Source organism: Heptranchias perlo, chromosome 15 (genome assembly GCF_035084215.1).
Source record: "Heptranchias perlo isolate sHepPer1 chromosome 15, sHepPer1.hap1, whole genome shotgun sequence".
NCBI lineage: Eukaryota > Metazoa > Chordata > Chondrichthyes > Hexanchiformes > Hexanchidae > Heptranchias > Heptranchias perlo.
In genome coordinates, this window is record NC_090339.1 from 32126374 (window position 1) to 32139796 (window position 13423).

A 13423-nucleotide genomic window follows, 5' to 3' on the forward strand; every position below is an offset into this window, starting at 1 on the left:
AATCTGGGGGTGGGGAGAAAGAGGTACAATACTCAGAAATTGCTCATTTCAAAGCGACATGTCCCCATTAGCAAATCATTTAATTACAGAAGAGGAATTTCACTCCATTATGACTTACATGAGGTTTTTAAAAAAGATGTATCTTTGTTTATGAAGCCTGATGCATGATGAGTGCCTATTTCTCCATATGTGTCCTTTAAATCTTTTTTTGTTGTGGTGATTTGGATTAATTATTTGCATGGGATAAATTAATCTCTGCTCACTAGGATTTTGGCAGTTTTTCTCAACTGAAGTAAATTTAAACCTAAAAGTTCTGTGGTGCCATTGCACTGCTGGAAGTATAGTGGAGTCGCTTTTGCCTGTTGATAACTCCACCCCAAATCTTCAAGATGGGGCCATTTAAATCATGAAGGTGGGCACCCATTCCAGTAAAAGCACAACAGGAGCACCCATCCGCATTGTCTATGGATACTTGGAGAGGGGGAGCCAAAGGCACAAATATGGCCAAAGGTAATGATACAGAATGTTTTTATAGTCTGTTGAAGAAACAAATGGGCCACTGAGTAATGGTGATTGATGTCTCTAGGTTGTGTTGTTGCTGGAGCCTTCCCTGGGCCTAGAATGGAACATAGCTGCAGCAGAACCTTCGTTGACTGACAGCAGTTATATTGGGTGCTTCTGTCAGATGTCCTAGTATAGCCTAGGAATGCTCCCAGAAAGGCCCCCAAAGTGCTGCCATAATGTGATAAGGGTCCCCCTCCCCACTCCTGGGTGATGGAATTTATAGTTTTTTAATGAAATTGTGACTGCTTCAACTTTTTAGATATAATTTATTTTTGAATGAAAATGCTCTCTATACACGATAGTTCCAGGCTTCCCCCCACTCCACTCCCTCTTTCAATTTGGTTCCCAGCCTGTACTGTCCAGTGAAGGGATGATGGTTATTCCACAGAGCTGATTTGTAAAAATTCTGCAGATCTATATAAGGCTTTTTTTTTAACCTATAAACTGTTGTCTGCCCTTGTATCATCAAGAGACATCACATCCTGATAACAGGAAGATATTCTCCACTAACTGGTGCATAAACTGAATATTGAATGGTGGAGAACCCAACATTTTGTCTCCATAGCATAAACAGCTTTGTGTAGTTGCTGAAGCACTAGGTCATTCTGAAACATTGCCTGTTATGGAACATTTTCTCAAACTTGCGATGGTAGACATAAAGGGAATGATCTCTTGGATTGGAAAATTTTCAGATAACATCATTCATGTTTTTGAGGTGTAAACGGAGGCCTGTCATATCTTCATGGAGCATTGAAGACCAAAGCCTGGAGTTCACTGTTTCTCTTTGGTGATACCAGGACTAGATGCATCACTATTACTGGTAGGAAACAGGCTTGTCACATTAAATTGAAAGAAAAAGAAAACATGTATAAAATATGTAGACAGAGTTAAGTTAAACAGTAAGGTCCTTCTGTCCTCTCCCAGGAGACTGTGTGACTGAGAAGGTGGGTTGATGGCACAAATAGCTGCACCATATCCGGATGGCACAGACTTGATGGACTGGAATTGCCTTTTGCTGTCCTTTCCATATGCTGCTATGTTCATAGCAGCAACACCAATACCAGCAACAAATTACATTTATTTGGCAGTCCTTACATTTTTAAAAAAAAATCTGAGCTTAACAAAATGGTAATGGTTCACACCAAACGAGAAATTAAGGCATCTTTAACGGGTAAATCATAGGCATGGTCAGAGTGAAGGGCTTTTAGGAGCCTTTTGAAGGATGATGGAAGTGATTTAGATTGGAATTTCAGCAGGTATGGGTGTAGTGTCTGAAAGATTGGCCTCTGGTGTAGCAGAGAGACCGGGGAGCAAGCAATATTCTGATGTCAAACACTTTTTTTAATGCACCAGTCGGGGTTAAACAACAGCTGCCTCTTGTTCTTTAGCAGAGTTGCTTTTTCTGTGGTGTTACACCACAGAAAAAGCAACTGTCTTTGGTTTGGAGGACAGCAGTACCTCAGCAAATATGACTTGTCTGATCTGCTCCCCAATGGACCCTTCTGTTACTATCCACATGACTTAACTGCTGAAACAGGAAAAAAACACAACAGGAAACACCAATCCAATAAACAAGAACACAGGAGGTCTAATTATAGACACATTGTTATTGGGGTTGTCTAATTTATTTTTGTAAGTCACTCATGGTCTAATTATAAATACATTGTTAGGGGTTCTCTATCAACAAGGACAAACCCTCACTTCCCATCCTGCTCACATCATTGAAGTCATTTTCTGACTTTTTATTTTCTGTGGGAACATGTATCAGAAATTATCATTTCAAGTTAATAGCTGGAAAATCATGCACAGTACACACCCGAATTTCCATTATGTGCTACTACCGGGTAAGGTGTGGAATTGGAAAATTAGCCCTTATGTTTTCTCTCTCCTTAAATTGCACTCTGGGTCTGAGTTCTGTTGCTATAAAGTGCACTAGCCAATACCTGAGCTATATTGTGGGCTGCCGCTGTGAACCACACTCTTTTCACCAGGAGAGATCTCTGACAATGAATGCGTAGATGCGTAAAGCCCCAACCCTGCAGTGGCTCTTTTTTAGTGTTTGGGGAGAGCAACATCTGCTTTCTAATATCCGTAAAGAGACTAATAAGTTTAAAGTGCCCTGGAGGTCCAATGGTTTGCACAAGTACTTTTTAAATCTGTCTTCACATCATGTGAGGGGAGGTCTTGGACCACTTGGCTTTTGTGCATTTTAGAGGCAGATGATGACTAGTCACGCTGCCACTTTTGTAAGATTATACTGTCACCTGTGAAATCTGTATCAAACATGTAGTTTTGGGCAATTCACCTTTTTGTATTAATCAAACATATATCTGATGATTGTTAACCAATGTATTGCTGTAATCACATATGTACCGTGACTCATTGTACCCCATGTATTTGGGACATGGACCTTTTTTGAACACATTTCTCTTTTTTTTAATACTAAATAAGCAAGTATTTAGTAATTAACCACACAACTTTAGAATCCATCAAGTTTTGCAAAAACCCTTCACAATCCTTCATTAAAACTAAAAAGTATGATAGTTGCTAGCATAGCACATACACTGTAACAATAGCTACACAGATGTGCTCACAAAATAACTGTCCACATGAGACAATAGAGTGTGAGTTTCAAGTCTGAGAAAAGCATCAGATAATAGACCTAGAAGTTGCCAAAGGTGGTCTTGAAAGGAACACTACAGGATGAGATGAGGGGCCAGTCCCCTGAGAATGGTGGTAACTGGTAATAGGTCAATCCAAGGGGTATGGTATTGGGGGGGCTACGCCATCACCCCCTGTCCATCAAAGAAAGAGGAGTAGGCCGACTCATTTTCCTTTTGTCCTGAAATTTGCTCGACAACCAATTGGCCACCCCACCTTTTGGAAAGATCCCCATAGGGTCAAACACCTGTGTCAGTAATAGTCCTTAACACCACCCCCCAAAAGTGGCATAAAGGAGCACCCACTCACCGGTGCAAGGTTGTAGAGACTTAGCAGGAGTAACGTAACTACAGCTAACTTTGGAGGCCCACCAAACAGCTATTTGACGAACGATCGGGATTGACAGAAGTAAGACTGAGGTCAAGGAGGCATGAGACGTCTAACAGAAGTGGCTTCAGGCAGAACAAGACTGAGGACAGGGGGTCCAACAGGTTACTCCTGGCGGGGCTAAAGAGACATGAGAATCAAAGTGGATGAGGGACCCCAGGCGGGGTGGAAAGCGCTTTCTTCTAGACTCCTGAGGTGGACACAACTCTACCCAATGCGGAACAGGTGATATGATTGCTTGTTAGGTGCTGTAAACTACTGCCCCAATGCTACTTTTGTTGGTTCTTGTGTGAAATCTAATAAAGTACCTTTTTACCAAATTGGAGTGTCACGTCAATTACCGACAAAAGGGAATAAATAAAAATCCCTACACTTTTGCAATGAAATGTGCTGAAATTTGCAGTATTACTGCAGCCTTAAGTTGAGACCAGCAAATGTAATCGGTCAGGGCTTCTGCCTGCATTTGACTGTGCCTGGACCTTGTCCCAATCCTGGAGACAAAGCCATTTAAATAATGGCATAGACCCAGTGGGATTTTGGAGCAGCATCTTGCCACTCTGTCAGGGAGGTCTGATTGAAGTTTTAAAATACTTAAATTAGCTTCCAAATTGCTCCTTTGCTGGTCTGCTCAATATTTAAATGGCAACTGATCTCTCTAAGATCGATCGCCATTTGGACGAATCAGGACAAAGCAGCCCGCTTGATTGGCACCCCATCCACCACCCTAAACATTCACTCCCTTCACCACCGGTGCACAGTGGCTGCAGTGTGTACTAGCCACAGGATGCACTGCAGCAACTCGCCAAGGCTTCTTCGACAGCACCTCCCAAACCCGCGACCTCTACCACCTAGAAGGACAAGAGCAACAGGCACATGGGAACAACACCACCTGCACGTTCCCCTCCAAGTCACACACCATCCTGACTTGGAAATATATCGCCATTCCTTCATCGTCGCTGGGTCAAAATCCTGGAACTCCCTTCCTAATAGTACTGTGGGAGAACCTTCACCACACCGACTGCAGCGGTTCAAGAAGGCAGCTCACCACCACCTTCTCGAGGGCAATTAGGGATGGGAAATAAATGCCAGCCTTGCCAGCGATGCCCACATCCCATGAACGAATGAAAAAAAAAGGCACTGTGGGATCCACGTACCAGTGGCTGTACAAGAGGTGGGACTTCTCCAGGAGTAACTCTGCATCCTGCCAGTGCCATCCTCATTCCCCTCGTGATATCGCAATTTGGGGGGGGAAGACAGAAGTGTCTCCTCTATCAGGACTTGTGATTTGCAACTGGAAAGTGGCAGAAACCTGGCAGAAATGATTCAGCCACAAATAATTACCCCTCTACTTCCACCACATTAGATTTCTGACCTAGCCTGAACCCCCTGCCACAAAACCCTTGGGAGATGGGGGTCTTGATCAGTTATACTCTTGTCACTATTTATTTCCCTTCCTGTTCATGCTCTCCTCTTCAGTGTCTTCATATTTTTGGATCCACTTTCTTTTTTTTTCTCCTTTCTTTAATTTCAGCAGCAAGTTTTGTCTGCAATATGGCATCAGATATTGGTGGAGTACGTGTAGTGTAGTATATAATTCTCCCTCCCCGCCTTTTTTATAGGGAGAAACTTGCAATTCAAAGGCTCTCTGGTTGGCTTAATGGTTAAATGCACTGCCAAGAATGGTACTGCTCCATATAAACCACAAAGGTCCAAGGTTAAATTCCCAGTCTATGTTGAATTAGCTGATCTTGGAATGGTCAGCAATAGGTGTACTACCATTGTTTGTAGTGACCCAAGCTCAGAAGAGGAAGAAAAATCAATTGTTCCTGCTCCTGATTGCTATCCATTGGTCCCTACTACAAATGGTGACTTTCAAGTTCTGATGAGGTCCCTGGATGGAGGTTGGGCTGATCAGGGCCAGAATTTGGGATGGAACCTGGATCCACCAGGTTTCCGGTTACGAGGAAGTGGGCAAGACTTCTGCCAATTTTCTCCTCCACCCCACCAAGCTAAAGATGGGGGGAAGGGGGAAATCATGCTTTATCTTTGGTCCTTCATGGGGCCTCTGGGTTCCGCTATTGGAGTGGCTGTATGTAGTTCATAATTCCAGTGGTAGAATGGGGTGAGCCTGCCTATGTCAATGACCCCCATTCCTGGGATTTGGGACGAGGTCGGCGTCCTTTGCTGTCGGCGTGCCTCACTTTCACCAGATGTGTGGGGGTGTATAGATTGTGTTTTGTCTGTGATGTTCTCCTATGTTCAAATAGTTCACATATGAAGATTGGTCACTTGGGTGAGGTAATGAAAGGTGATTGAGATCATGGAGCTGTTCCTGGCATTAGTTGGTGCCTTCAGAATAAGAGCATAGAAGGTTGCAGGGAGAAGGTGGAACAACTTTAACAAAATTCTTCCTCCTTTGCAATTCTTTTTAAATTTCTTCAACCATTCAAAACAATATTATCCAGACAATTTCCCTTTGCTGATCACACTCTACTGGTGCATAAAAATGTGGAAATTTGTAGACAGCCCCTTGTGATTGCTTGATCTTTTCCAGAGAGCAGTATTCTGCTGTATAAAAGTTACAGGCTCTAATTATAGATGCACTGTTATTGTAATTACCCACTAAGTTTCTATATATCACTAGTTCTTTCCTATCTAGAGACACTGGCTTAGTGAGACACTGCAGAACATTGTGTCAGTAATTGCCTGGTCCTTTTCCTAACAACACCGGTATTTTGTTCTCATGTTAAAAACAAAAGCAGCAATTTGGTACAATTATGTATACAATCCTGACCCTATTTCCAAAAAAAAAGCACAACCCCACTATTTAAAGACTGTCTAATTATATGGTGCATGCATTGTAATTAGCTGATCCTACTCTGTGCAAAGATATTATAGCTCTAAGGCTAGGCACAGGATGCACATGTACATTGTTACTGTAATTGCTTGATTCATTTCTGTCCATCCTTATTTTGTTAGCTTAAATCAAAGCCCAAGTATCCTAAAGCTGATGTCTGAATGCTCAAGGCAAAATTATGAAAACTTCAAAAAGCACGGTTGAGAAAATGTATTGTCTCTGCTTGGCAATATGCAATCTGTAGAAAACTGGAGTTTAGACAAGGAACTTGGTTTTCCAAGATGGATTTTTTGATGTAACTCACTTGATTAATGAACAGCAGCAATTACTAGTGGCAGGGATAGACCAGGCGATAGCCTGCTAGAGGGCAAAGTCCTCGTCCAGTTCTGCTGTGGAGGATAGTAATGAGAACTTCGGGCCCAGTTATGAAAAGGAAACTGCTTGTGTAGTAGGTATTGGAAAGCCTGCCAAGGAGTTTCAACACCATGGCTGAGAAGTATAGAGGAAACTGTTTTCAGCCTGTGTGGTGTCATTTGCATGGCATCAGCACTCGTGAGTCTACCTTTGAGAGTGTGGCCATCTCCAGGGATGCTGCAACTCGGCCCTCTCAAAGGGAGTCAGTGCCATCAGCCTTTGCAGATGCCAAAAAGCCATATGACAAAACAAAGGGTCCAACAGGCATGAGAGGCAATCACATGGGAGGTCAACATGCTATTAACAACATGTACAGTTTGGAAGAATGGGCTCAATTAGAAGTGATGATATATGCGATAAGGATATTAATTGGCAATTATATCAATTATTTTACGTATATGGACAAGTGTCAATTAGCTAACAGAAACATTTAACGAATGCTCCCAACAGCAAGGGGGCTGAGAACTTTTTGTCTGCTCGCAGAATTTTTGGGTTCCAGCCCGTGTCCCAGGCCTGGACACGCAAGGTAGGCCCCAAATCTGCCACTCAGTGGCCTAGCATGCCTGATTTCATCATGTGTACTACTTGTGGGTGTGTTGCCAGCCCTCCTAGAGGCTGGGAATGTAGAAATTTCCAATATAGAGTCCCTGTGCATTTCTGTGCCACTGGCCTTGTTTTGGAGTAGTCAGAGGCTTCACACTCACAAATCTAAATGGAAACCCTAGGCCAAGTTTGACCATTATTTGGTGTGCAACACTATAACTATCTCTCATAAATCAGTACTTCACTTGCCCGATGTTATTCTTTTAAATCTATATCATTCAGTTGCTTGTTCTTTAAGCATTACCAGTCAAAGCGCAGTGGTTTAACCAAAGTTAATTTATTTTTTTAACATCCATTTAATTAAGAATTGTGCTGCAATTTCCAGGCTCTGTATGGTACGCATTATAAACAGCTGGAAGCCTTTAATCACTTTGTCAATTAGAAATGTTATTGCAATTACAAACTGCATTCATGCTGATAAAACATGACCGAATGGGACAATTCAGTCACTGTCAGCTTGCACAATCTGTTGTCTGTCTAATCACAAGTCTCACAGATGGCCTTGAGGACACAATATAGTTGTGGCTATGCTTTAGCAGTGTTGCATTTATACGGGTTGCCATCTTTTGCCAATTCCTAAATTAAACCGAGGGCAGGGTAGGGGTGGCATAGGGAAGGGAGTGGAGTCATGGCTGCTCTTGATTTGGGTTCTGATGTTTGCATTCCTCCTGATGAAAATTCAGTGAAAAGGTTAATAACTAATATCACATTACGAGACCCAGAAGTAGGAAAAATAACTTCTTAAAATTCTGAGAATGCACTGCCGGTAGAGATCCCTGCCCATTGGCTGTGTGAATGGGTAAATCATCAACAGCTGTGCAGTTTTACATAGAATTACATGGAATGCACAGCACAGAAACAGGCCATTCGGCCCAACTGGTCTATGCTAGTGTTTATGCTCCACATGAGCCTTCTCCCTCCCTACTTCATCTAACCCTATCAGCGTGTCCTTCTATTCCTTTCTCCCTCACATGTTTGTCCAGCTTCCCCTTAAATGCATCTATGCTCGTTGCCTCAACTACTTCTTGTGGTAGCGAGTTCCACATTCTAACCATTCTCTGGGTAAAGACGTTTCTCCTGAATTCCCTATTGAATTATTAGTGACTATCTTATATTTATGGCCCCTAGTTCTGGTCTCCCCTGCAAGTGGAAACATCTTCTCTAAATCTACCCTATCAAACCCTTTCATAATCTTAAAGACCTCTATCAGGTCACCCCTCAGTCTCCTCTTTTTTTCTAGAGAAAAGAGTGCAGGTCTGTTCAATCTTTCCTGATACGTATAACCTCTCAGTTCTGGTGTTGTCCTAGTAAATCTTTTTTGCACTTTCTCCAGTGCTTCTGTATCCTTTTTTATAATATGGAGACCAGAACTTTTCACAATACTTAAAATGTGGTCTAACCAAGATTCTGTACAAGTTTAGCATAACTTCCCTGCTTTTCAATTCAATCCTTCCAGAAATGAACACCAGTGCTTTGTTTGCTTTTTTGTGGCCTTATTAACCTGCATCGCTACTTTTAGTGATTTGTGTATCCGTACCCCCGGATCCCTCTGCCCCTCTACCCCATTTAGACTCTTATTTTCCAAGAAGTATGTGGCCTCCTTATTCTTCCTACCAAAATGTACCACCTCACACTTATCTATATGGAAATTCATTTACCAATTACATGCCCATTCTGCAAGTTTATTAATGTCTTCCTGTATTTTATTGCAGTCCTCCTCAGTATTAACTATACCCCCCAATTTGGTGTCTTCCACAAATTTTTTAATTGTACTTCCGATTCCCGAGTCCAAATCATTTATGTAAATGGTGAACAACAGTGGTCCCAGCACCGATCCCTGTGGAACACCACTACCCACCTTTTGCCAGTCTAACTACCTTTTAACCCCTACTCTCTGTTTTCTGTTTTGACCTCAGCTTGCTATCCATTCTGCTACTTGTCCCCTGACTCCACGTGCTCTGACCTTAGTCATGAGCCTACTATGCGGTACCTTTATCGAAGGCCTTTTGAAAATCTAAATATGTTACATCTACTACCTTTTCTAGTCTTTCTGTTACTTCTTCAAAGAATTCAATAAGGTTAGTCAAGCATGACCTTCCCTTTTGAAATCCATGCTGGCCATTCTTTTGGTTTCTAGATGTTTTTCTATTACATCTTTTGAGTAAGGATTCCATTATCTTTCCTACCACTGACATTAAACTAATTTTCTATAGTTCCTTAGACTTGTTCTCTCTCCCTTTTTAAATATAGGAATCACATTAGCTGTCCGCCAATCCTCTGGCACTATTCCCTTTTCGAATGAATTTTTATATATATGTAATAGTGCCTCTGCTAGCTCTTCCCTAACTTCTTTTAGTATGTGCGGATGCAATCCATCCAGACTGGGGTTTTATCTTCTCGCGTTTGATTAGTTTATCAAGTATCTCCATCCATCCATCCATTCATTCATTCATTCATTCATTTTAATGGAGAGAATATAATTGGCGTCGCATCCATGATTTCCTGATATGTGGAGCTGGTGAGTGAGGCTTCCTAACCAGTAACAATAACTTAGGAAAACTGGCCCTTGTGTTTGAGCTGGGCAGAAATTCCTAGAATGAAAAACAATCAATATTTGGACTTTCTTGTTGCACTCATCCAGTTTTGGATCTTGTACATGACATTGTCATCTGTGTGTCTCCTGTTACTGAATAAGTTTCACACTAAAGTAGGCAGAATTTACCCATGCTGCTCTGAGTGAACAAAAGTGCTGTATAAACCTGTAGTCATTATGCAGTGGATTCATTCTCGCTATGAGCTATGGGTAAACTGTTTCATTAGTATGACACTGCCTCTTTGTCTCAGTAGCAAGAAAAAGGCAAATAAAGGAAGAAAAATGAGGCAGTAAAATAGCAAGGAAGTGCTTCACATGCCAGGTACCAGCTCCCTTCCAAACATATTACTGAAATGCTAGTAATAATACAGCACAGTTTGGGAAAGATTTTCTCTGCCCTTGCTACTGGGTAGTCCTCATCCATTTTGTGAGTTGGTGGAACTTCTGTAGATGGCAAAATAGACTTGAGTTATGCTCATGACAAAGCTGCTTTATTCCATTTATTTGTGCTGTGGAAGGAGACGCACTCGCAGCCCAATTGCTAGGTGAGTAGTGCCAGAAAACCCACTCAACACAATACGGATATTACATCCATGTATATTCTAGCCAGAATTATGAAGTACCAGCTCTTAACTGCCTGGCGTTACCCACAGATTGATAGAGCTGCTCTATTACATTGATCACTGGCATTCGTCATGTAGTAGGTTTTATGGTAAATATTGCATCCCGAGTGCTATTTCAGTGTTTGCTAGCTCCAGAAATGATAACTTGTCACACCGCCAAATTGTTAGGTATTTTCCTCATCTTACGGTTGCCAGGAGACACAGCAAAGAGGTTAATGATCCATCATTCTTGTATTGTGACCGGACTGTAAGTGGATTGTTGGTGAGATGCATTGAGAAAGTGAAAGAAAGGCTTTGTAATAAATGTTGGGATTGGTTCTTGTCATATTGTGAGACTGGTATTTTGCAATAAATTGTTATCCTGATGCCTCCTCGTATGGCATTGTTTGCACTCCTGCCTCCTCTCCATCCTGCATCTACAGAATATGCATTTATTACAAGAGTTAAAGGTTTCAAATGCATGTCATAGAAATATAGAGGTCTAATCTTCAAGGAAATGTTCTTGCAATCAAATTGTACAAAGCGGAGGGTGACTATAAACGTAAGAACATAAGAAATAGGAGCAGGAGTAGGCCATACGGCCCCTCGAGCCTGCTCCGCCATTCAATAAGATCATGGCTGATCTTCAACCTCAACTCCACTTTCCCGCCTGATCCCCATATCCCTTGATTCCCCTAGAGCCCAAAAATCTATCCATCTCAGCCATTGAATATACTCAACGACTCAGCATCCACAGCCCTCTGGGGTAGAGAATTCCAAAGATTCACAACCCTCTGCGTGAAGAAATTCCTCCTCATCCCAGTCCTAAATGGCCGACCCCTTATCCTGAAACTATATCTTCTTCTTCTAGACTCTCCAGCCAGGGGAAACAACCTCTCAGCATCTACCCTGTCAAGCCCCCTCAGAATCTTATACGTTTCAATGAGATCACCTCTCATTCTTCTGAACTCCAGAAAGTATCGGCCCATTCTACTTAATCCATCCTCATAGGACAACCCTCTCATCCCAGGAATCAATCTTGTGAACCTTCGTTGCACAGCCGCCAAGGCAAGTATATCCTTCCTTAGATAAGGAGACCAAAACTGTACACAGTACTCCAGGTGAGGTGTCTCAAAGCCCTGTACAATTGTAGTAAGACTTCCTCACTCTTGTACTCCAACCCCCTTGCAATAAAGGCCAACATGCCATTTGCCTTCCTACAGTTTTCACATATACAATGCTCTTTAACTGACTACATTACAGAACTGTTATACAAATAGTATTGTATAATCTGAAAATGGAGTAAGCCGCTGGTTTTATTACTAATGCATTTGTCATTCTAATTTCCCTGATTTTAGTTCACTAAGATTTTGAGGATTGAAGTTTCTGTACCACAAAATACACAAAATACCGAGGGTTATCTGAAAAAGAGACATGTTTTGTGGAATTATGCCAGCCGCAGTAGTTTTTTGAAGCAGATAATCTGTAATCACACCGTTCTTTTTCCAGAGGCTACTATCCAAACTTTAGGTGTGCTCACTCTGCTGGGCTTGGGTACATGAACGCCTCACTGCACCTCATTACACAGGCATGTCATAGTTAATGCAATTGATTTATTACTGCTCAAAATCTAGTATTTTCACTGCCTCCAAGACTTTTTGTATAAAATTGTGGTATTTGGGTAATACTATACGCAGGACATAGTGTAGAAATTTGTTGTGGAATCTTGTGCACCAAAACACAGACTGTAGTCATTGCCACTCACTAATGGAGAAAATCACTCATTTTGGTTTAAAAATGTAACGTGCTTTGTCATTTCCAAACACAGCCTCACAGATTTAGTTGGGTTTGCAATTTGGGTAATTTGCTGTCTTGTTGATCCTAACTGTCACTCTTAACTTTTCCCTGATGTTGACAGTACTATTCTACATCATATAATTGTATAGTGCCAAATTTGCAATCAACAGTTTTCCTATTTTTTTTAATCTTCTCCTGAAGAGATATGGTTACATGGATGCAACCATATCTCTAGCACCTCATCAAAGTAGTCAAACTATTTGATCATGGTGGGCATCAAATATTAGCCCAACCTTCACCGTATCTGCACAGATGTGTACTTCCAAGCAGTGGCCATTGAATAATGATCTGGACTGGAAATCATGGCTGATTTTTTTTTTCCCTCCCCTCTAGCTCAGGGACACTGAGGCCAGTTTTAGTACCCTCATTATTACTCAGCCAAACTTTATACTGGCTAGGAATTCAAGAAGGGAACTTCCTGGTCTAGAATGTTCGATGGCACACCTGTTGGTTCATTTACTAACTGTGGCAGAAGGACAATTATAGCTTTCTTTTAATGCCTACATCATGGAGTAATGAAATGGCAGTGGATGGGTATAGCTGCCATTTATTCAGCAAAACCAAATAATTCAAGATGATTCTGAAAGCCTTCAATAAACCAAACACCACTGTGATAGAAAATTATGATTTGTGTTTACAAAGTATCAACAATCATGGAAACTAGGTGCTAATTTAATTCAGACATTAGTTTAATTTGTTAACTTCATGGATATACCAAATGCTGGGAAAATCTAGGGCTAGTTATTCTAATGATGTATGAATGTGCATTTAGTCTGAAAGAGCATAAGGGATTCAGAGGTCCTCAACAATGCAACACGATAAATTGTTTACAGCCCATGGGAGGCTTTGTGGTTACAAAATAGAATCTAATGTAGAAATATCAGC